The sequence below is a fragment of the Sebastes umbrosus genome, chromosome 3, assembly GCF_015220745.1.
Source record: "Sebastes umbrosus isolate fSebUmb1 chromosome 3, fSebUmb1.pri, whole genome shotgun sequence".
Taxonomy (NCBI): domain Eukaryota; kingdom Metazoa; phylum Chordata; class Actinopteri; order Perciformes; family Sebastidae; genus Sebastes; species Sebastes umbrosus.
The window spans coordinates 24485976-24508469 of NC_051271.1; the positions used below are offsets into that span (position 1 = coordinate 24485976).

A 22494-nucleotide genomic window follows, 5' to 3' on the forward strand; every position below is an offset into this window, starting at 1 on the left:
ATTTGGAGGAACAAAAGAAAGACAGGAGGTGTAGCATGTTTTTGGTGAAAGACAGCAACTCTCCTGCAGGGCCTGGGGGCACAGCGACGGCATACGTGGCCCATTCCCCACCTGGAGCTTGTCGACAGGAATTTAATGCCGGCTCTAACGTCTGAACCGCACAGCAGGAAAAGGAGGAGGAGGGGGTAGTGGGATAGGAAATACTCTCCCCACCTTCTTCATGTCAAACACAAGTCTGTGTGTGACTGTGCTGTTGCTGCCACCTGAGGGACACATTAACATCCTCCCCGCTCCCCGTCAGCCTCGTTCCCCTCCTCAAGTCACACGCATACAGAGACACGATTACACAAATATAAACAGACTCTCTTTCACAAACTCACTGACTGTCTTTGTTGCCTGCCCCCGGGGTCGATTAGGTCGCAGGACCAGGCCTGTCCCCATATGGAGGCTTTTGGTCCCACGCCCAGTTTGATTTCCCCTCTGCCTCCCTGATTAAATCAAGCTGGACGTTTCTGTGGAGGTGGAGGAGAAGGAGGGAGAGTAACAAGGGGGGGGAGAGAGGGACTACTGCCAAACTTTAGGCGAGCGGCGACGCACTGCTCCAGACAAGTCACACAATCTTTGTCTTCCTCGTTCTCCGTCCATCTATCCCTCCCCTTGCCTCTATCCTTTCTTTCATTTCCTCAAAAGCATTCCATGTTTGAAAATCAATGTATACTATATGACGCAGAAAAGCAAAAATGCCATCTGTAGAGGAAAAGGAATGGCAAAATCTTTAAAAAAGACATAAATCTATATTAGCCTGAAGGATGTGGTGAGAGGACTCAGTAGTTGCTAACACATTCACGGTGACCAAGCTGGGCGACGCAGCAGGGGTGCAGGAATGTGGGACAAAATCTGCCAGCTGGCTACAGACTGCAGGACAAACTCTGCTCAGGTGTCCAGTCCAATAAACTGACTTTAGTGGCTGGTCATTTTCAGGTATGTTTACTGATGCCAAAAAATATACATCTATGCTACCACATAGGTACTGACGTTGATAATCCATATAAGCAACATCAGAAGGGATCCATCTGCCTAGGTTTGTTTCTCTATACAGTCCATCAGACAAGCCCGATGTAATGTCAGTGAGTGATGCGTCAGAAAGCTGGATGTAGGAAAACAAAAACAACAACAACAAGCTGGGCTAGCCCGGTATAGTGTGTCTCAGGATGATGACATCATGACACAGTGAGTAGGAGGTAAAGTGCAGAACAATAATCATTCATCCCCATCAACTTCTGGCTCCGTTACATAAACCCTCACTGATCGTCCTTCCCACTTCCACAGACACACTGGAATAAACAATTAGGTAACGCTGTTAATGCACACATACCCGGATACAGTGAAATACCACACCGTAACGTCCTGTCCTCAAACGTATACACAGATGAAAAAAAGTGCATGCAGATGTCAAACACAAATAAATTAGAAGCTCAGTGACATTTTAGGGATATTTGCAAGTGCATGCACTGTATGTGCACACAAATCTATGTGTGTGTGTGTGTGTGTGTGTGTGTGTGTGCACTTGCATAGATAGGATGAAACTCTAAACAGCCTCCGTTGTCTGGCTTTTTTTTTACTCGGGAGGCCTTAAACCAATTTACACACCAACTCCTTCCACCTCCTCACATACAGCCCCATGATGTTTAAATTAAAGAGGGAGGGAGGCAGGGGAGGGGGGGAGGGGGGTGGAGTGGGGGAGCAGTGTAAAGGAGAGAAAGAAAAAAAGTTTCCTGAACATAGTAGAAAATTATTTTCTCTGGACAGTTTTAAGAGTCGACATCCTGTGCTGGAGTTCTCTAATCATCACCAGCGCAATTTACAATCAGAACACACAGCAAGCCAGTTCAGACCAGCTCATCTGTTGACTTTGGCCCCAGCTGAGCTCCGCGTCCTGCTCTGTGTGTGTGTGTGTGTGTGTGTGTGTGTGTGCTGTTGCCATTTGAGACTTGGGTGACTCGGCACTGGGCCCTGACAAGGGTGGGGTGAACGTCTGTGGGGCTGAGGCGACCGCACACATGCACATGTTCCCTCTCTCTCTCTTTCATACACACATTTTGCACGCTGTGCGTTTTTGCACAAAAGGCACACACCATAAAACGTCCACTGAACAAACATGGAAATGCACTTGAGCACACATGCGTGCATAAGTAAGATTTGGGCATAATTGAGCACTTGATAAACACAGATATGCACGCCACCAGGAGACTATTGCAACACACACACAGCCTCAAAACAATTTGGACAGATGTGTAACCACAAAAACTCCCACACACACATATATATATATAGTTCAACGCATACTGTATATGCAGACAAAAACTGCTCCCTCCCCGTATCTACACTCATTCAGTGTGGCCCCCGGTGCACAATGCACAACCCTTGTGTACATCTGTGTGTATGTGTGTGTCACACTCAGGATGCTCTCCCACCCACAGTTCCCTTGGCTGGCCTCCACCTAGCCCAAGCCCAGTGCGGTGCTGCTGCTTTGCCGCAGGGCTGAACACAGCTCACTGTGTGTCTGCCCCCTCACGGCCCCAGACTGTCCCGACCAATGTGCTTCTGATTAGGTGGCTTAATTACAGCTGTAAAAACAATGTTGATATAAGCCTCAAAATTGCAGTGTGTCAGATACTATTAGCCAACCTTGGACTCCAGCCATTGTTATCCAACTCCTCCAGCGACCCTCCCTCCCTCCCTCTGGCTCCTCCCATGCTTTTCCTCACCCTTATGATTTTTCCTCTCCCCCTCCACATTTTCTTCACTCTTTCATGTCACAAGCTGCAACACAGGCTGCAACGCAGGCCAAATGGCCCGCAAATAAACAGCAGTGGCATGCCCATTGACCTTGACACAGCCAGGAAAAGTCAGAAAAACCTCTCTGGAAAACCAACATGTTGGAAACACATGACAATAAAAGCAACAAAAAAAAAAACGACTTTATCTGATCAGGTGTGAATTACACTTTATTTGCTTAAATTGACTCTCTGGCCTGGGGTGCTTGACCTTTTTTAGTGGTCTGTGGTTGTTCAAAATAAGGGCTCTGTGGCAGAGTAAGAGGATATTCTATTAGCAAACATAGCAAAGCAGCGAAAGCTTCCAGAGAGGGGAGGTCAGACAGTCTGGGACAGGACACAGGGCTGTGTGTTGGGCTCTTTGTGTTTCAGTGACAGTGACTAAGGAGCGGGAGTGCGAAGCATGCCAGGAGTCTGGTCCAGGGAAAACTCTGCAACACCGTTGAGTGGAGGCAAGGAAGAAAAGCAAAGTAAAAACCTCAAGTATGCAAATCCTGGGTGGTCCCATCTTTGGACTAGTCTAGGAGAAAGTCCCCTTTTTTCGTCTGTCTCCGTCCTTGAGGCAACATCCACTCTCCTGAGAACCAGGTGTTGTGGATGAACGGCAGACATTCATCAGGCTCACTTACAGCTAATCAGCTGTTAAGACAACAGGCAGTGGAGAGACCGAAGGGAGTGGGTAGGACTTGACAAAAAGGCGGTGGAGTGAACTGAGGGACATGCCAAGGGCGTGTTTCCAGACCCCGCAGGCCTCCATGGTGGCCTGCCTTAGCCCTGTGGCCTTCTCAGCAGCTGGCACTTCAAGGTTTCCCAAATGTGTAAAGCCAAGACCCCAAATTCACATTGGTATGAAGAGCGAGACACTGAAAGCGAGGAAGCAAACTACCCAGGCCTGTATTGATTCTTGTGGACCAAGCAGGGTGTGTCTCTGCACTTCCCAGCCTTGAAAGGCCGTCTTGTCACTAAAGGTGGAGGCAATACAGTATGCCATCGTTTGAATAATTGATGACTGATTCCTAAGTAATCAGTGTCCTCACAAGACAATGCATTCCCTTTCTCCCTGGTGGAGAGAAAGAGCTCGGCCTGTTTTTGTCCCGATGCCTTTAGAAGCGAAAGGTAAAAGCTTTAATGCACTGAAGCCACTGGAAGTGCTCCCTCTGAAGGACTCCCCCTGGAATCAGCTGGGATGGTGTGTCTCTCCTTATGAGGGGGCCTATCAAAGTGGCCTTCCAGTAAAGGGAGTGAGAGAGAGAGAGACAAAGTAGGAGAGGAAGATAGAGTCATTGAGTGAGCGAGTGTGTCGGAACAGGAAGGCATGTGCATGCATTTAGATGTGTGAGTGCACGCTCATGTGTATGTGCTGTCAAATGTATACTAAGTATAAAGTTTGTTTAGGCGCTGCGCATAAAAGTATTTGTACTCATGTACAAGAATGTCTTCATAAGTGCCCGTGTGTGTGTGTGTGTGTGTGTGTGTGTGTGTCCTGGAATGTGCAGCCCCTTCCTCTAAACAGGAAAGGAGTACAGTTAATAGCATCACCACCCTTTCCCCTCGTACAGAACGGTGGCCAGACCAAACTTTTACTGTAAGCCAATCTGACCCTGAACCCGTTTCACAGTAATATCTTACACAACGTCAGATTTCCTGAGATTTCCCCCCAAATTCGCCGTCTGCAAAGCACCTGGCAGGAGACGTGAAAATATCCCTATCAATCTCTCTGCGAACGATTTAGCTGCCATATCTACAAGATATGTGACCACGGCAACAGAAAACAGAAGAAGACAGCGGTGGGAAGGACGAGCCAATAACTCTACCACTGCTTATCTCGACAATAGCGGGTAATTAGTGAGTCGGTGTGTTGTTTCTTCAGGAGAGGCGCACCGTGAGGTCTCTCTCACTGGGCCTGTGTGCATTCACCATGTGGACTCCTTGTAGTACAAAGACACTTCTATCCACACACACACTGTCCTGTTATCACCTCATAGAGCAACCCTAAGGGTCACACCACACAGTGTCCTGAAAAGACACTAAGCATGAAAAAACATACAACGCAGTGACTCCAGGGAACCACACATTATTACTGTACAATGAAATCCACTGTATTTGTCTTGTACCAAAGAAATATTATTGAATTCATGCTTTTACAAACTCCAGCATAAATCCACTTTAGTAAATCCCCCAGACTGCCTTTTTCCCTCTGTACACCATGATTCACTTGTAGGGCTAGTTATCGAGCCTAAAGACTTTTGTACACCAAGTATCAGAAAAAGTACCGGGAGCTGGAATCAAATGTTTGCTCAGATTTTTACTCTTCCTTATTTGTCCTTCAATCAGATTTCTGATTAAAAATCATAATTTTTACAAGACTGTATTCTATTTAGGCAAAGATCTTGTACGGCTGCTTGTGTTTGGACATTTAACAGTGTGTGAGAGTCTTTTATTAAACAGTAAAGAGGTATTTCATAAAAGAAAATCTTCATATTCCTCAAAGTAAGGGAATGAAAAGCATTATATAATAGTCAATCAACAGAAAATGATCAGCAACTATATTGATAATCGGTTAATTGTTTAAGTGCCAAAAATGACAATAATTTGATGGTTCCAGCTAGAGCTGCAACGCTTAATCGATCAGTTGTCAATTATTAAATTAATCGCCAACTATTTTGATAATCGATTAATCGGTTTGATTTTTCTTTCTTTTTTTAAGTCAAAATTCTCTGATTCCAGATTCTTAATTGTGAATATTTGCTGGTTTCTTTACTTCTCTATAACAGTAAACTGGATATCTTTGAGTTGTGGACAAAACAAGACATTTGAGGACGTTTTTTTTCACAATTTTCTGACATTTTATAGATCAAACAACTATTAAAAATCATCGATAGATTAATTGACAATGAAAATAATCGTTAGTTGCAGCTCTAGTTCCAGCAGTTTGCTGCTTCTTCATGTTTTACATTATAATGAAAAAGTGTTGGACTATTGGTTAGACAAAGAGTGACATTTGAAGGTGTCGCCTTGGGCTCTGGGAAATTGTGAAGAACATTTTTCACTATTTTCTGATGTTTCATAAAACCAAACTATTAATCAATACATAATTAAAAGATGAATCTGTTATGAAACAATCATTAACTGCAGCCTTATATTGCTTTGGCATCCGTCACTTGTTATGTTGTTTTGTTTACAACTGTTACATTTTGATCTAATGTGAGCAAACTTGTCTTTAAGTTATTTTAACGTTTCACAAAACAATTGCATTATTGTATTATTCTGTGTTTAGATTATTTGTAGCTATATTAGTTTTTTAACAAACAAAAAAGACATTAACTCTGGGTCCCATGGCCGTGCTGAGGTGAATGTAATTTACAGTGAGAAAGTGCACAAACGGTTGCATTTCGTCTGCTGAAATGTTTGTAGGAAAGCAGCGAGATCATTTCAATATCAAAGGCACGTTCACTTAATTTGCATTAAACAGGGGAGGGTGGTGAGCTAAGAGGCGGTCCTTATCCCAATCAATCAAGACATGTTACATGTGCAAAATCACATAATTAAAAAATGCACAAATATCATAACTTCTCAAAAATATCCAATTATGATTCCTTTTTATCCCTTAGCACATGCCTCTCCCGTTTTCATTATGTTGTGACAGTAAAGTGAAACATTATTTAATATTTAGTGATGAAACAGGGAAGAAACTCTCTCCTCTAACTCTAACTGTGCTACAGAAATAAAATTGAAAAGACAGTGAGACTCTCTGAGAAATATGCTGAAAGTGTCAATGCCGCTGCTTGAATATGGCAAAATTGCTTATTTTCAGATTCAGCCACATCAAGCAGTTTTTTTTTTTCCTGACTGTTTGTGGAAGAGCTTGCATATTCATGGCGCGCCTGTTTTGAGAACCTGTCACTGAGCCTGTTATATAGCTCTCCCTGCCTTCCTGTTCAGGATGGCTTCAGAGGCAAAAACACTCCATCAGACTTTACACTGTCCAGCTGACACAGTCAGGCAGTAAAACTGACAGCCAATGGAGTCTGGCCTAGCAAATGAACCGGACATAATAAACCACTGACACAGGGGTCACCTTCTGTCACTGGCTATGTATCCACACATTCATACGCACGCATAGAAACGCACATATACGCATCAAAAGTACAATGCGCCCCACATCCTATTGCTATTAAATACCCATACACTCACACACACGGGCACAGACCATCACTTGCATCCTCCCACTTCTCTCCTTTGGCTGGGTTAAATCCTGCAAAACCCCAGCCTTGTATTTGACCTGCCTCCCACCTCAGCTGCAAAAGAGCGAGTGCAGGAAGGAGGAGCTGGTGAGCACCCGGGCTTCCCACTTCTCAGACAAGAGCAACTATGGATTTCTGACTTAAACTTGGCTAGTTAGAAGGTCAATATAATATTGAAATGCATGGGAATAATTCCCCTTCTGCATGGACAGCTACCTTCATAAATCTGAAGGATTAATAAAACAACTGGGTGAGTGTTTTTTGCGCCTATGAAAGTTCTCACTGACAGCTTATCCCCTCGTGGCTCTGTGAAACACGATGGGTGTTCGATGGGAGAATTATCAGCATGGCTAACACTCAGGTCAGGAGCCCCTTCATGTTGAAATCATCCACTGACAACACCGCATGTGCATACAGTATGTGTTGCCGTGCATGTATTTTCTTTTTCCATGTGAAGATAGTATTGTGTAAGTGGTGTGTGTTATCAATCCAGCTTCCTCCTCCCACGCTATATGACTGCTGTGTTCCCCCTCCTCCAAACCCTTCCCTCTGCTGCACAGCCTCTGTACACGGAGAGCTCTGCACGGTCCCCGTGGAATCTCCCGTGTCAGTACATTACCTTATAAGTGGAGGCATTGACTGTGGGGACTCTTTGATACACATTCACATACAGTACAAACACAATTGATCTTCAGCGGAGCATTGAGGAGGTTGGGATGGGGGGGTGCTGAAGAAAGATCTACACACGTATAAGAGATCACAGGCCTTCTTGTGGAATAAGAACTGTGTGCGCAAGAAGGAACAAAACGCTTCTTTGATAAGGATGTGACAAGGAGCAATCTTTCCCTGGAGCCAGCCGCTGAGCACTGAACACTATCAGCAATCTCAGAGCGCCACAGTAAAAATGTAATATTATCCTATCTGTGCAGCCTCACAGTGGGCATAATGTGACTGGCTGTATTAATTATACATTTCTTTTTCTTTTTGCATGAGCAGATTTTCCCCCTTAGGGATGCTAAAATAATGACTCCATCTTTTGACAACATTTGCAGCTCAATTAAAAAGTGTTTATGTCAATCTTACCGTGTGTGGGCGCTGCAGTGTGCACTGCAGTAGGGGGATGTTGTCATCTACGAAGTGGATATGAAGTGTCGGAGACCTTAGGTTGTCTTGACAATACACGGGGGTCAAACTTCAGCACTGACTTTCTCTCAAGGCAAAAATAAATATTCCATCCGATCTCCCCACTTATTGGTAAAAAAGGAATTATTTACTCGTTTTTTCAGAGATACGGGAGAAACATACAAAAATCAGCGAGTGACTAATCGATTCCTCCTCCATTTATATTTAAAATTGTTGAAGAGAGGGGCGTTTGTTAGGTTCAAATAAATACTTTCTCTTAGATGTGGATGCGAGCTCAGACAGCAGTCAATGATATGTTTGAAATAAAAATAAATGAATTGGAGTGTTTTTGCTCTCAGAGAGAGGAGAGCCCTAATGAGAGTGATCACAGATGCCAAGACCAAACACTTCAAACAAAAGGCAGCTTGTTCTTTCATACATGAACTGAAAAAAAAAACCTTTAAAGATATTCTCTTTAAAGAAAAAACAAAACAAAGAGAGTGACAGAAAGAGATAGTGGATTTATGTTATCTGGTGAAGAAAGTCCGAACTGAACAATCACAACCTATTTGCTATTTTTCTGGGAAATGGTCCTAATTACATAATTTGTAAGTGTAAAAGCAGAGGAATTTAGAAAATTACTAACAATAATTTGCTGTAATTATGGGTCTCCCCTCGCACCACTTACTCTGCAGCCTCACACCATATACTGTAATAGATGCTTTAGCTGTCCATATTTAGATGAGTTGTGAATATAAACAAGTGAGTGAGTGAAAAGTCCTTCTTAGTCTATTTAAACCCTCCCCCGCAGGCAGCAGTATTTACAAGGAAACGGTTATCATTTAGTCTCTGTTGCGGATCAAAATGTCAAGCTCCACAGAGAATCTGAGCAGTGCTGTTAGGGCCAAAAGTGCAGTTTTAGAGCCCCAGGATCTGAGAGAAAAAAATGATTTGCAAATGCCCAAATATGTCTAATTGACCTGAAATATAGCCTGTGTGCAGGAACTGTTTGAAATCAATACGAAGAGCGAAAAGAATATCCTTGAAGGAACATTTCAGAAGATCACACCGCATGTCTTTCGGAGGAGCATTATGAAGTATGCAAGAATTATGAAAACAATCAAGAAGTCATGAAAGGTCATGTGAATTAAAATTGCAGCAGTTGCGGCAAATTAGGAGAGAGTGAGGAACAGCTGTTTTTTCACCTAGCGGACCAGTATAATAGGAGCACACTGAGCGCTACTGTAGATTATATGAATATTCTGTGGACGTGAAAGCCATTTGTGAGTGAATTTACACATAATGTATTCCCTCTGTATTTGTTTATGGTGTGTGTTTAGTGGGGTAAATCAATAGGCAGTATTCCCAGCCTTGATTGGATTCACAATTAGCTCCAGACTCCCTGACAGTGGGTATGTTAGATTCAGCACGGACAGCCTACCTGATTGTCTTTCCCTCACATCAACCGCCACTCCACGCCATCTTCTCTGCTGTCCAGGTGCCTTGTGGGTAACGGTGAAGACTGGAGAGAAGTTCCTCCCGTATGGTGCCGTGACAGCTCCGAGATGCTCTTTGACCTGAGAGGAAGGGAAAACAACATCAATGGTAATTCCCCTTCAAACACATTAACTGGGATGAACTGGGTCCCACCGAGCCCCTCTGAGTGGACTCGCATTGATCGCAGAAATCCATGAATAAATTTAGCACTAATTGATTTTTTTTCCTCCTTAGAAAATAAATCTCTAATTCTGAGTAGATGCAGTGAATGTAGCAGATTGTGCAACCACGTTCCTTTTTTTAAATCTGTAGGAAATACGTTTTGTAATGAGCCACAAAAATATTCAGTGTCCTCTCGTAGCGTCCGATCCAGGACGCCTGTTGTTTTCAGTGCAGCCACAAAGTTTGATCGTTTTGCGACTTGACAAGAGTTCATAAAAAAGTCCACCTTGCATTCAGTTGCTAAACAAACAAAGAAAATTCATTGTGTTAGGACTGCCGAAGCAACAAGCCCAGAAATTAACCCATTAGGCCCTCTGGATTTCTGCTACCCTTTTAATTGCTTTCAGTGGGGATTGAAGTTATAGTTGGAGGGGAAATGGTGTCACATATGCATTTACGAGAGCTCAATTTGCCTTCGCCCTGCCAGTTGAAAGAGTGATACCGTCAATATCGGAAGAAAGCTTTTACAAAATATTCCAAGCATCAAGTGTAAATTCTGCTCTGGGTTTACAAAGTGGAAGAAGATGTTGAAAATGTGTTCTCACGAAGGTGAACTGCCGAAGAGGTTTTATTCAAATCAATAGGAGGAAAATGGTTTGGGATCAGCGAGCATTTCTATATTACAAAGGGTACGCTAAAGAAAATGTCTGACATAAAAAAAAATAACAAAAACAAAATGTGTCTGTGTAAAAGAATATTTCAGAATTGTGGGAAAAAAAATCTCCCAAAATTCAAGACTAAATTTTAAAAAAAGTATTTTAAACTATAAGTATCTCATTAAGCTATATTTTAAAGACGAGCTATTTCGCCGAAGGAGAAGTGTGGTTTTTAAGCAGAGCACTTATTTTAGTCAGACTATATAAAGCTGATTGGAAACACTCTGGAGCAAGCCGTTCACAGTTTAATCAATGAATCCTAAAGTTCAGGTTGATCTTTTAGTCGGACGCTACAGTATTTTATTTTATATAATGTGTTTTTCCCCTTTATTGCTCCAGCTGAACTCACTGCTCAGTAAAATATCATAGCTTTTGTGGATGGAAATTGCACGCTTTTATTCCATGCTGTGATAAAAATCTTTGCATTTGAATATGGATGTTTGATCTGTAATAGTAGTATATAATAATAATGGTTGAATTTACTACTTTGCATATAATAACTGCAGCAGATTTTATTGTATATTTCAAGTTGTCAATTGAAATAGTCAGGGTGCTTATTCTTAGTAATGATTGAGGAGTCTTGATTTGAGACGTTGTAGATTCAGGTATCATACTGCCACCTACTGGTTGAGACTTTTCTCAAAAGATGTTCAGTCAGTCAGAGTGCACTCAAATGAGTTCCTCATGATTACAAGTATTCAGTGATTTCAGGAAGGGCAACTTCTACTTCAATGACATCTATGGAAATGAAATATTACAGTTAGTTTTACCTCAAATGGTAGATAATATCCTCAGACATGTCCATTAACTAGGAGAGGAAATGTCCCATGGGTGCCCTGACTAAACATCGTGCCCTGGGCCCTTTAAAGCACATGTAGCTGAAGATGTGGTTATGGTCTATCAAGACTCCCTTCACTGACAAACCTCAATTGCTCAGTCGTGCAAAGAAAAGAACGATCCTGAAAATGTTCCTTTTTGTTTGATGGATGAGTTGTACATATAATGGCTGGGCATTACCTCTGCAGATAAACCAGACTTGACATTGCCCTGCGCTGGAACATCTGGGACGCCCCAGAGACGGGATCAAAGGCCCTGCGCGTCCTTGGACTCTATCTGTGCCAAACATGCACAGCGAGCTCAAGAACGGCTATCCAGCGCATTTCAGTCATCATCATCTGCGCTGGCTGTGTTTGTTAGTCATCAGCTATTTCGGTTTAATTTGTTACAGTCATATTCCTCAGTGTTTTCGTCATGGTAACAGCAGGGCTGAGAGCGGCGCAGCTAGACATTACAGTAAATCAATTTATGAGCTTATTATCCCACAACAAAATTATATCTTTAGCTAAGTGGAAACATGAATGTGATGTTGAAAATCAAGTGCTAGACTGATTGATCTTTCTAGCACTTTTCCAACTGACACGTCAGACTGAACAGCATATCAGCTCGGCTCTCATCGGCACTATACTATGGGGGCTGGCTGTGCTACAACACAATCCACATTACTTGGGCTTTGTTTGGAGAGAGCCAGCCAACTGCATAACCTTAATTAGTCAAGCTGTATTCATTGAAGTGATTACAATGCCCTGCACAGTAGTGAAGAGAAGCATCTGTCACTTAAACTCAAATGATTTCTCAATCCTTCCACTCAGTAGAATAAATTCATCGTAGTATTTAATACATTCTGATGATGATTTTGTGCCAAAATAAAATATAATCTTGTCTAGGGCTGCCACTAATAATTATCGTGATTGATTAATCTGTCAATTCTTTCTTTTTTTATTAATCGATTAATTTTTTTAGACTACAAAATGTTTGAAAAAATAGCGATAAACGCCCGTAACAGGTCTCAAATTGCTGTCCACAACCCAAAAAAATTCAATTTACAATAATATAAAACACAGAAAAGCCGCATCACATTTGAGAGACTTGAACAAGCGAATATGTTTGATTCTTTCCTTCCACAATAACACCATTATTAAAATTGTTGGTGATTTATTTTATGTTGATTGACTAATCAATTAATATGTTAATTATTTGAGCACTAATCTTGTCCACTATATTCGTATGTGTTGCATACATTCAAAATGTAAAAAGCATAGCATATCTTTAGCATTAATTTTAGTTCTGCCATGGCAAAGAAAGGACAAAATGAGGTTTATCCGGGATTGCATTTTTTTCCCAGGTTCTTGAGTTTCATTGTGTTTGCCATTTCTAAATCTCCCCAAGGCTGTGCATCTGCTGCTCTCCAGCCTGCACAACCTGGGAAAAAAAGCAGGATGTCACTTTTGTGAACTAGCAGCGGCGGAGAGGAGGGAAAATGACGCAATCATCAGAAAAGTGGTTTGGGTGGTGAAGCAGGGGCCTTACGAGGGGCAGGTTGCAGGGATCGCCCGCACCTCGGCAGATGTGCCTTGGTGTCACTCCACATCCGCAGCCGAATGAATCACCCAACAGATGTTTAACGTCAAGGCCGGGCTGTCACGCCAGCCAAACACACACATGCACGCACCAGCCATGCAAAGGTATGCATACACACAGTACAATTTATTACTACATTAGGAAGAGTGGCTCCACAAGGGGTCAGGCCAAGGCGCTGATGTTCACCTTGATGCGACTTTGACAAAAAAAAAACAACAAAAGAGATTTCCCTAAGTCTATATAGAAGTTTTTGTAGGGTGGAAAAAAATCCTGTGATGTGCATTAAACACACAGAATGTAGTTGTACTCAAACTCACTGAGCCTTATGAGATGTTTCTACAGCATAATGTATTTTCAGACACTCTTTTTGATCTGTGGCTTCCACCATCCGAACACAACCCGTCAATATTGAAAGATATTTTAGATAACTCTACAAGCATCCTCCCCCTGATTCTTTTTCTGTTTTGTTTTGTGGGACCTTTCATGGCAGAACAAAGATATTACCCACAGATGTATTTTTTGTAATGTTTTAGGGTTTGTTTCAAGAGTTGTTTTGGCGTGGGGATGACGAAACGCAACACTACTACAATAAACTGCCAATGCTATAAAACAGATGTTTTCCACCTTTGTAATGTCACACTGCCGTGCTGTAACGCAACACATTTCCACATGTGAGATTTTATTGAGGAAATTATAGTCAATTAAAACTACGGACTTAAGTTCATACAGTCACATTTATTTTTGCCCTTCGCTACTGTCATCTAAGGTGAACAATCACTCAAGGATTTGACTGATCTTTTCACAGAATCAATCTTTTTTTTTTGTGCCATGGATGTATTTTTTTAAAGTGCGCCTTGGTACCAAGAACATTGAGAATCGCTGTGTTCGAAAAGAGCAATTGAAGGTAAGGAGCTTTTAAGAAAGAGTTGCTGGATCTTTGAGAACATTCTTGAGGCCCTTTTCCCCTCTTTTGGAGAAACCCAGGCAGATAAAAGGAAACACTCGGGTGGATTAAAGTGTTCAGAATGTATCAGCATCAAACCACTAGAGTTTTTGCCCTCTACATTTTTCAAACACAGTCAATAGATCTAAATATTTTACTGTGCCCTGGCCGATTTATTGTTTGATGTTTAAAAACTTGTGTGGAATGAAAGAAAATTCATTAAAGAAGATGGCCCCAGAACGAGGCCCTGCGATCAGCTTTGAAAGTCTAGTTTAACTGGGATATTGATCATTCTCTTTCTTCTGTGACAAAGGCCACCAGGGACGCTAGAGGTGTCGGTGGATGAAGGCGTGCTGCCAATAACACCAGACGTGTGTATACACACACATTATAGGTGGGGCTGGGAATTACACTACTGACACCGAAGAAATCCAATAACTCAAAAATGACCAAACAAACATCACATTCTTGATTTCTTTCTGGTCAAAGGGAGATTCAGTGTGGATTAGATGAAGCAATGTGCGCTTGAGGGTTTTGATTTTTTGAAATGCATGACAGATAAGACAATATTTGTGAACTTAATTATACAGCTTCGAGGGGCCACTGGAGATAGAAACCTTAAGTTAAGAGTTTCTGTGTTTCATTGAGCATCCCTAAATTCATTTAGGACTTTAATCTGACTACAGGAGTTCCAGCTCTTAATCAGGAAATGTCTCATGTCCTGTCATAATATAGAAAGAGCTGTTCCATAAGGACTATTCTGCCTTCGTGGCCTAACAAATCTCAGCAATTCTTTTTATATTCTAAAAACTACACTGTACCACAAAAAGTCTTATGCACACACTGGAAACACAGCAACAATTTTTGACAGAGCTGCATCATAGAAATCTTTTTCAAATCTATTTTAGAGATACTCTGCATGCAAAAAAAATTAACTTAATCCACATGAGTTATTCAAGCTTAGATTGCCATCGAAAATAACTCCTAAATGTCTGGCAACTTCCTTGACATCAGGAGACAGACTAACCACAGCATAATTAATTAAATCTTTGGAATACGCAGGGCAAAGAGTTCTTTTCCCTGAGCTGCAAAACATTGGACAAGCAGGACCTGACAACTGTCAGCTGTACTTTAGAGATGGCCAGGCTATTTAGACCGGTAATTTAAAGATTCTCTATATGACATTCAGAGCATTAATATAGCAGCAAACAACTATTTGCTATGTAAAGATATAGAGGAGTAATGTCTACCTGAGCAGAGAATGAAGTCAATCTCCCTCCGTGTGTGTTGTAATCAGAGCTTCTATGTGGATTGTTCATGTAGCCCGTCCGCCTGTGCGTGCATGTTAGTGCATGAGAGTCCCTGTTTGTGTGTCCCATTGGCTAGCTAATCACAGCCGCTCTGCACTGCACTCATACGTCAGTTACCGCTTGTTGCATAGGCGTAGCATAGAGCCACCGTCTACAAGGTAACCTGCAAACTTCCGACACTTTTGCGAGACTCGCTGCCCGACAAACCTATCCTAACCTTAACCATTCGAGGTCAATGCGTAACCTTAACCATCTTGCGAGAGGTTCGTTATTTGCATGCTACTTCCTAGACACAACCCCGTCGCCATATTGAGAGCCGCGTGGAAGCAATCCCTCAATTATAGATTTGCTCTGAATTCCGTATAGAGCTCCTTTAAAGACTAATAGAACAACATACTGTATCATCAATGTATCAGTGTCAGTTGGAAAGAATGAAAAAACATCTGCAAGTTGTTCCAATTATTAAGCGTTATGGTTATTATTATGGTTAAAGCTAACCATAGCAAAATAAGGCAATGTTTTGTGTAAGGTGTAAATCCTTTAAGCAATGCAAATATTAAATTACATTATAATATTTCTGTTCTCACCTTTGTAAATGTGTCTTTAATTTGATCACACCATTTTGGAAAAAAGAGTTGCCCACTCTGTGCCTCTCTACTGTGTCTATGATACTAGAAGAGTTCAGAAAAATATCAGAGGATCAAATAATGTGGAGCACAATATGGCCTTTTTACATTTACACTACAAGTAAATTACGACAAATATGTCAAGGCAAATGAAAGCATATTCTAGACCTCAAGTTACAGCATACAGAAAAAGAGACTGAATTTCACTCATTAATTCTGACTCTTCGTGCAACTCAGGAAAATAGCAAAATAATTGCACTTTATTCTTTAAAAAACTGTTTTAAAGGAGATGTGTGGGCAGAATGGTAACAATGCATGTGGGATTGTAAGACGCTGTAAATAGGAATGTAATTTTTTGACAATGTGTGCATTTGGTTGTCATAAATGTATTGATAACCAATAAGTAGGGCAAAATTATAATAATTTTCATGTTGTCTTTTATGTTATATATTGCCTCTACACACACACACGTCTGCTTTTCAGATTAGGCATATGAGAAGCAATTTAGTTTGTCCCTCGTTCTGCACAGAATTACACTCTTTTAAAAATTGAATCAGTTTTTGGCACCGCTGTGACTACGCAACATGGCCAGTCTAAATAACAAAGCACCTCTTCTCTTTCCAAGCATCAGTTACTGATTTCCAACCCATCTGTTTTCCTGCTCCGACCGTAGCTCTGATCACAATGTCTGTGTGTTTCAGAGCGGCAACAATTGCTCTAAGACGAGACCTCCCACAATCTAAACTGGACTAAACCACTGATGTCCATTTAATGGGTAGATTTCTCTTTTCGTGTTTGCTGACCACTGTGTTCAACAGCGTCTATCTCAATCCCAGTTGTGTTTTCCACAATCTCTTCCTCTCCCACAATCTGCCTTATCAACCATGAAGTTATTGAGTGGAATTACCATTCTGCAGCTGAATCAGCGACTCCGTAAATGTGGAGTAAATAAATACAGTGACCGGAGGTGAAACAGGTCCTTACATTCAAATGCAGGCGGACCTGCTGGGCCGTCAACTCCCAGGACCAAGTCAAGCCGCTCGGTCACTGGAGATGCTGGTTTCTTCCACGGCACGTGTAGAAGCTGAATAAAGAGAGGAGATTTGGGCATGTCAGTATCTCTGTCATTAGTAACATGTTTGTCACAGCAAAAGCAGGTAATTGAAGTACATGAAATATGGCGCGGACTCTTAACGATATCATGAACTACTGAGCTGCTGGCAAATTTGGAGTAGCCAACAGGGAAATAAACGCTGATAAATTACCCTCCTGGACTCCTACTGCCCACTTTGACATTTTTACCTTAATGAAAGAACATTTCTAAGAGCTACATTTCACCAGTAGCTCCAAACTGTGAATTACTAGGTAGCAGACAGCTGTGTCAAGGTATGTCTTATTTTATACATTGTTCTTGTGGACGATCTGTGAGGAGACGCTACCTGCACCAGAAATAGCACTTGATTGAAGTTTGATTGAAATCTGTCAAGAACGCTTGGGTTGCAAAACTAGGGGCTAGTTTCCAAGGCAACACGTTCACCAAGTGGTATTAGTTCATCATCGGGAGCAGTGCTTGTGTCTTTTTATTGCCACCTTCACATATTTCTCTAATTAGTTGCCAACGCTGGTATTAATTCATCCCCTCAACTGTTCAACTCACGTCCTTCCAATATCTATGTTTTATCAGAGCATTCATTCGAAATGCTTAAGTGTGGAGAATAAAAACATGAACACAAAAACCATCTAATGTTTTTTTTTATTTATCTAATAAGATTTCACTCTTATCATCTCAGAGTTTTCATTCACATATCTAGAGGTCAGAGGTCAAGGGACCCCTTTGAAAATGGCCATGCCAGTTTTTCCTCGCCAAAATTTAGCGCAACTTCGGAGCGTTATTTAGTATACTTCCCGACAAGCTAACATGACACGGTTGGTACCAATCGATTCGGGTTTTCTAGTTTCATATGTTACATACCAGTATCTTCACTCTAGCTTTAAGACTGAACCCGCTACAACCTCTGAAAGACAGAATAGCGGCCATCGGATTGTTAAGACATTCATAGTTTATAAAATCAATACTTGATGTGGGTGTTGTCACGCAAAGTATCGTGATGCTATGGTGTATAAATTTTTTTCCCCCACCCCTAATACTGGTACGACCTGATTTATTAAAAATTCCAATCACATATAGTAGTTTTAAAGATGTACAAACTGTGTAGCACATTTTCACATAAAACTAGTCAAATTAGTTGTTAGTGAATATCCTTTTTATTTCCTCAGTGCCTCAGTGAAAATGTCTACCAGCACTCTGTCCTTCTGTCCAAGTGTATAACTCTCCTTTGAAAAGACACACAGGGCACAGCAGGAGGGGAGATGTGATGTTCTCTCTTTTTATTGACTGACACTGCTGATGAGGGCCCATCCTGCACTTTGGCAGGAGGGTAGGCAAGCATGCGGAGGTGGCGCCCACCAGGGTGCAAGGAGGGGACGACATGGTCGTCCTTCATAGATATTCCATGCGTGGCTTTACCCTCAGCTGCCCTGTCAAGGTCTGTGTATGCCCCTCCAAGGGGGCTGAGACAGGGTCATGGATGACACCCGCCTCTATGCCAGACGTGACAGCACAGCTGGGCCGCTTAATGACAGAGGGGCCTGGCCCAGCTCACACCTGCCCATCCTGGGCAGGGCAGGCGACCTCACGGGGAGAAAGAGGAGACGCTGCCACGTTCGATGGGCAGATGTTCTGGAGAGGAGACAGCAGAGACAGCTGCACTACAGGGACCCCTCCGTTTCTCTCCTCTCTCCAGTAATTGAAAATCATGTAAAAGGTCAATTGTGTGATACTGGCTGTCCCTCTCTGCAAGTTGTTCCTTTCAGCCAGAACATGACAAAAACAACACTGACTGGATGACAGCTTTTGCCGCAATTACTGCCTCTTTAGCTATGGATGTCCATGTAATGACGATATCTGTAAACATTCCCAGTGAATAAATCTCCATATACAAAGAGGTGCGGGCCATCTGTTGGAGGCCATGGATAGGGGTCCCTGAGAGAAACCTAATCATTGGGTACATTACACAGACACTGTTATGACATTTAGACTCCAAACGAAGGAGGAACTGTAAGGGGGGATGTAAATAAATCCAATTCCAAACTCTAGCAACATTTGCTGAATAGCCGGCCAGCAGCACCTGTGTAAAGAGTCCACTGTGGTACAGGCGGTCCGTGCCTGTCCTGAATACTGACAGTGACCCTCTTTCTGGGTTTCACTGTGATGAGAAGTGGCAGGGTTCAAACCTCCACAGGATTGCTCTCTCTTTGTGGTCGTCTTAAACAGAACCAGCTACAGAACTGTCACACACCATCATCCTCTATGATATTCTGCAGAGATTTTTAGACCTTCATAGACAGATTAACTATCAAAATAGACAACGCGGACATCAAGTAAAAGGGAAATGAAATCAACTTTAGCCGCTTTCCCAAGAAAATTTGATGTTTGACTTTCAAGTACTAGAACCTTGCCAATATATTTGAGATTAGTTTTTTTACTTGACCTAGATAAGTGCATGTTTTATGGGAACTGGAGAAGGTGCAAAAGGTTTGGATGCTCAGACTGTGAAATACACTTTTTAAAGAGAGTGTGTCAGGGTTGGACAAAGAATGGCCTATAAATGTGACATCTCATCCCACATTTATTTCAATAATTAAAGTTTGAAAAAGTTGTTACTTTTAATGAGGAACATGTTGGGGCTCACCCACAAACATGTGGTTTTGAGGGAACTCTTTAACATCTTAACAAAAACAAGTGCTGTGACTTGAGTACCAGCACAAACAGGAAGGAAACAATATATTCCATAAACTCCCCCAAATGAGAATGTTATCAATAACACTTGTGTCTGCAGGAAAAACAAAATGAAGCTCTTCAAGATGCATGTTTCTGGTTTGACTGACCGTAGCTCTTTGCCAATAACAATGTTACCCGCAATCACGATCCAAACCACACACCCTTGGCAAGGGACTCTGTCACAAATTATGTTTTGATTCTGAGCAAATGCAACAGCTTCCTGTCTAGTGCTGTTTCCTCTTACTGACTGTTTTATCATCTCGAACCAAATGCAAATTAAAGGATGCTGTTTTTACTGCAGACACAACATTTAGTTACATATCTGAATTGTTGAATGCTGCAGATCCTCATCAAGGAAGCAATGACTGTAACATCAGAACTTCAAAGAAACCACGACTATCTGGAAACTCTGTTTTACACATTGTTGTCTAATTGTCTCATGCCTAGAAAACAAATAAACAACCCTTATTTCTAAATCACTCCTAAAACCACTGGGCCTCTAAATTTAAGGGACCAATGTGTAGGATTTAGTGGCATTTAGTGGTGAGGTTACTGATTGCAACCAACTGGATACCCCTCCCTTTCCAAGCGTGTAAAAGAACCTACAATGGCTTTCTGGTGCATTCGCGCCGGAGTGTCCAGCACCGTTGGCTCTAGTCTGCCCGTGTCGGAGGCTTTTTAGCCAATTCAGCATGTTGAAATCATTCTGATTAGCTGTTCAGCTGAAGCGAATCAGTGCACGAGAAGAGAAACGGAAGTGAGGAAAGCAAGCCAATGAGTAAAGTCAAGAGGACATACAGAAGGCTCTTCTCTTTTTTCATCTTCATCTCATCATTCCAACACACGGATATTTTCACAGCGACATGACCATCTGGAATGAAGCTAAGTGGTGAGTGAGAGTGGACTGAAAATGGTCGGCAATCACCGCTTCGTTTCATGTACTGCATGTATCACAACAACAGCTTTTATATCCGCCGTCCTCAGTCTTCCGGTTTCCCTTTTTTGAATGACGAATACAGACTACCGCTACCTGCCGGTATGGAAAGTTAATTCCTCTCACGCGCAGCGCAGAACGTACGTGGTAGTTCACCATTGGCTGTAGTCTTTGCGTTGTGTCTGAGTGTAACTTTTTGGCCAAGACAAAGGCAGCGTCAGGCAACGCCATTGTCGACCTTCGTCGCCGCTAGTTCTTCGACGTCGGTTTGGTGTGTCTGGGGCTTTAGTTTTAGGTGATTATCCACTAATGAAAACATAATAATGAATATTATATTCCATTTCTGGCAATGGATGCCCCTAAAATCCAACACCCTGGTCCTTTAAGTGGATGAGTGTGATTGTGTTTGTGTGTATGCCATTTGTATGAGAGTGTAACTGTGCAACTGCATGTGTGTAGCACACCAGAATGCACATTTCAAAGGCAAGACAGCTCCTGGGCTTGCTGAACTTTTGCTTGTTATCAGGAGCTGAGAGTGAAATGGAGAGAATTGATCTTTTGTCTACTGGAGGTGCACTCCCTTGGGCTGGGCCGCTCGCTTGCTCACTCGCTTGGCTGCCATGCAGAGGGCTCTCTTTCTCATCCCCCCCCCCACACACACACACACACCACCAGCATCCCCTCACCCCCTTCGTTCACTCACTCTCTCGCTTTCTCTCTCTCTCTGCATGGCGGCTGCCTCTCCTCCAGCTGACACTTGTCCTGCCGTTACTGGGAGAGATGTGCGCTGAGCTGCTGACACCAGGATTGATCTTCCTCCTTTTCCCCATAAGCTCCATATCAAGCTCCTGGAGACTCTGGAGGAGACAAAGAATGGGCGGAGGGGTGGGGATAAGAGGTCGGGGAGGCGGCCGGAGAGGAAGGGAGAGGAGGGAGAATATTGTCAACTCACATCACCTCTTCAAACTAACAATGTTTGGTGCAGCGAAGGAATAGAGAACACAACGTTGACAGTTTTATTGGTGGTGGTATAGAAAGAAGTTCACTCTTTTTGCTAAATTGTTGCTCAAAGTGACACCACAACAGCAACAACTAGATTTCCTAATGCTACCAACAGCGGTTATTTTTCATGAACAAGTCTCAATGGTAAACTATTTGCTAAAGTGGAGAAGAAGTAGTATTAAAAATTAAGTAGTTGCATCATTCTGTAAATAATAGACCTCAAAACTTGCCAGGACTACCACACCACGTTTTTATAACTGAAATCCTCAGCGGTGTCTGTCTGAGTCAAACTGGTAGATTACCGTGCACACAAGATGATTTTGAGGTCACGCTTAACAGCACAAACTAAATCAGTCCAAATTATGATTTGTGCTAAAGGTAGCACTCCTTTTAGAGCTGTTGGCTTACTTTCATTTGATTTATTTTGTATTGATTTCTACTAACTAACTAAGTTAATTATGCTGATGAAATAGATTTTTAAGAAATGGTAATATTTGGTGGCAGGAAAAAAAACCCTAATGTTAAACTAAACTGTAAGTTGTTTAGTATTCATTGCAACAGACACAACAAATACAGTAAGCTGAATCACCCGGCTTCACTGGAGCAAGGCTCAATGCAGAACACGTTATAATTACCTCCGTGGTCTTGTTTACATTATGTGTTGCTTTTCTGAAAAGCTTCTACTTACCCGTATTAAAATACCCGTGTTATGCCTATATTTAAATATATCTGGTGCTTACACAGCTCATGTGCAACGCTTATGCGTGGAAAATAAACAGGAAGGAAAAGCTTTTTATTGGCATCAGAACCAAGATAAACTGAGACCCTGGCCTATCAAAGGA

General features: G+C 42.1%; 1 long non-coding RNA gene across 1 annotated transcript in view; it reads right to left on the minus strand.

Annotated features, from left to right (window-relative positions):
- LOC119484935 overlaps nucleotides 1–22494 on the minus strand; it is a 161633-nt gene that overhangs the window by 133873 nt on the left and 5266 nt on the right. Inside the window, exons 2-4 of the long non-coding RNA XR_005206140.1 lie at nucleotides 21337–21507; nucleotides 16860–16959; nucleotides 9645–9780 (exon numbers count right to left, since the gene is read on the minus strand). This is a non-coding gene — a long non-coding RNA (uncharacterized LOC119484935). The remainder of the gene's footprint in view (nucleotides 1–9644; nucleotides 9781–16859; nucleotides 16960–21336; nucleotides 21508–22494) is intronic.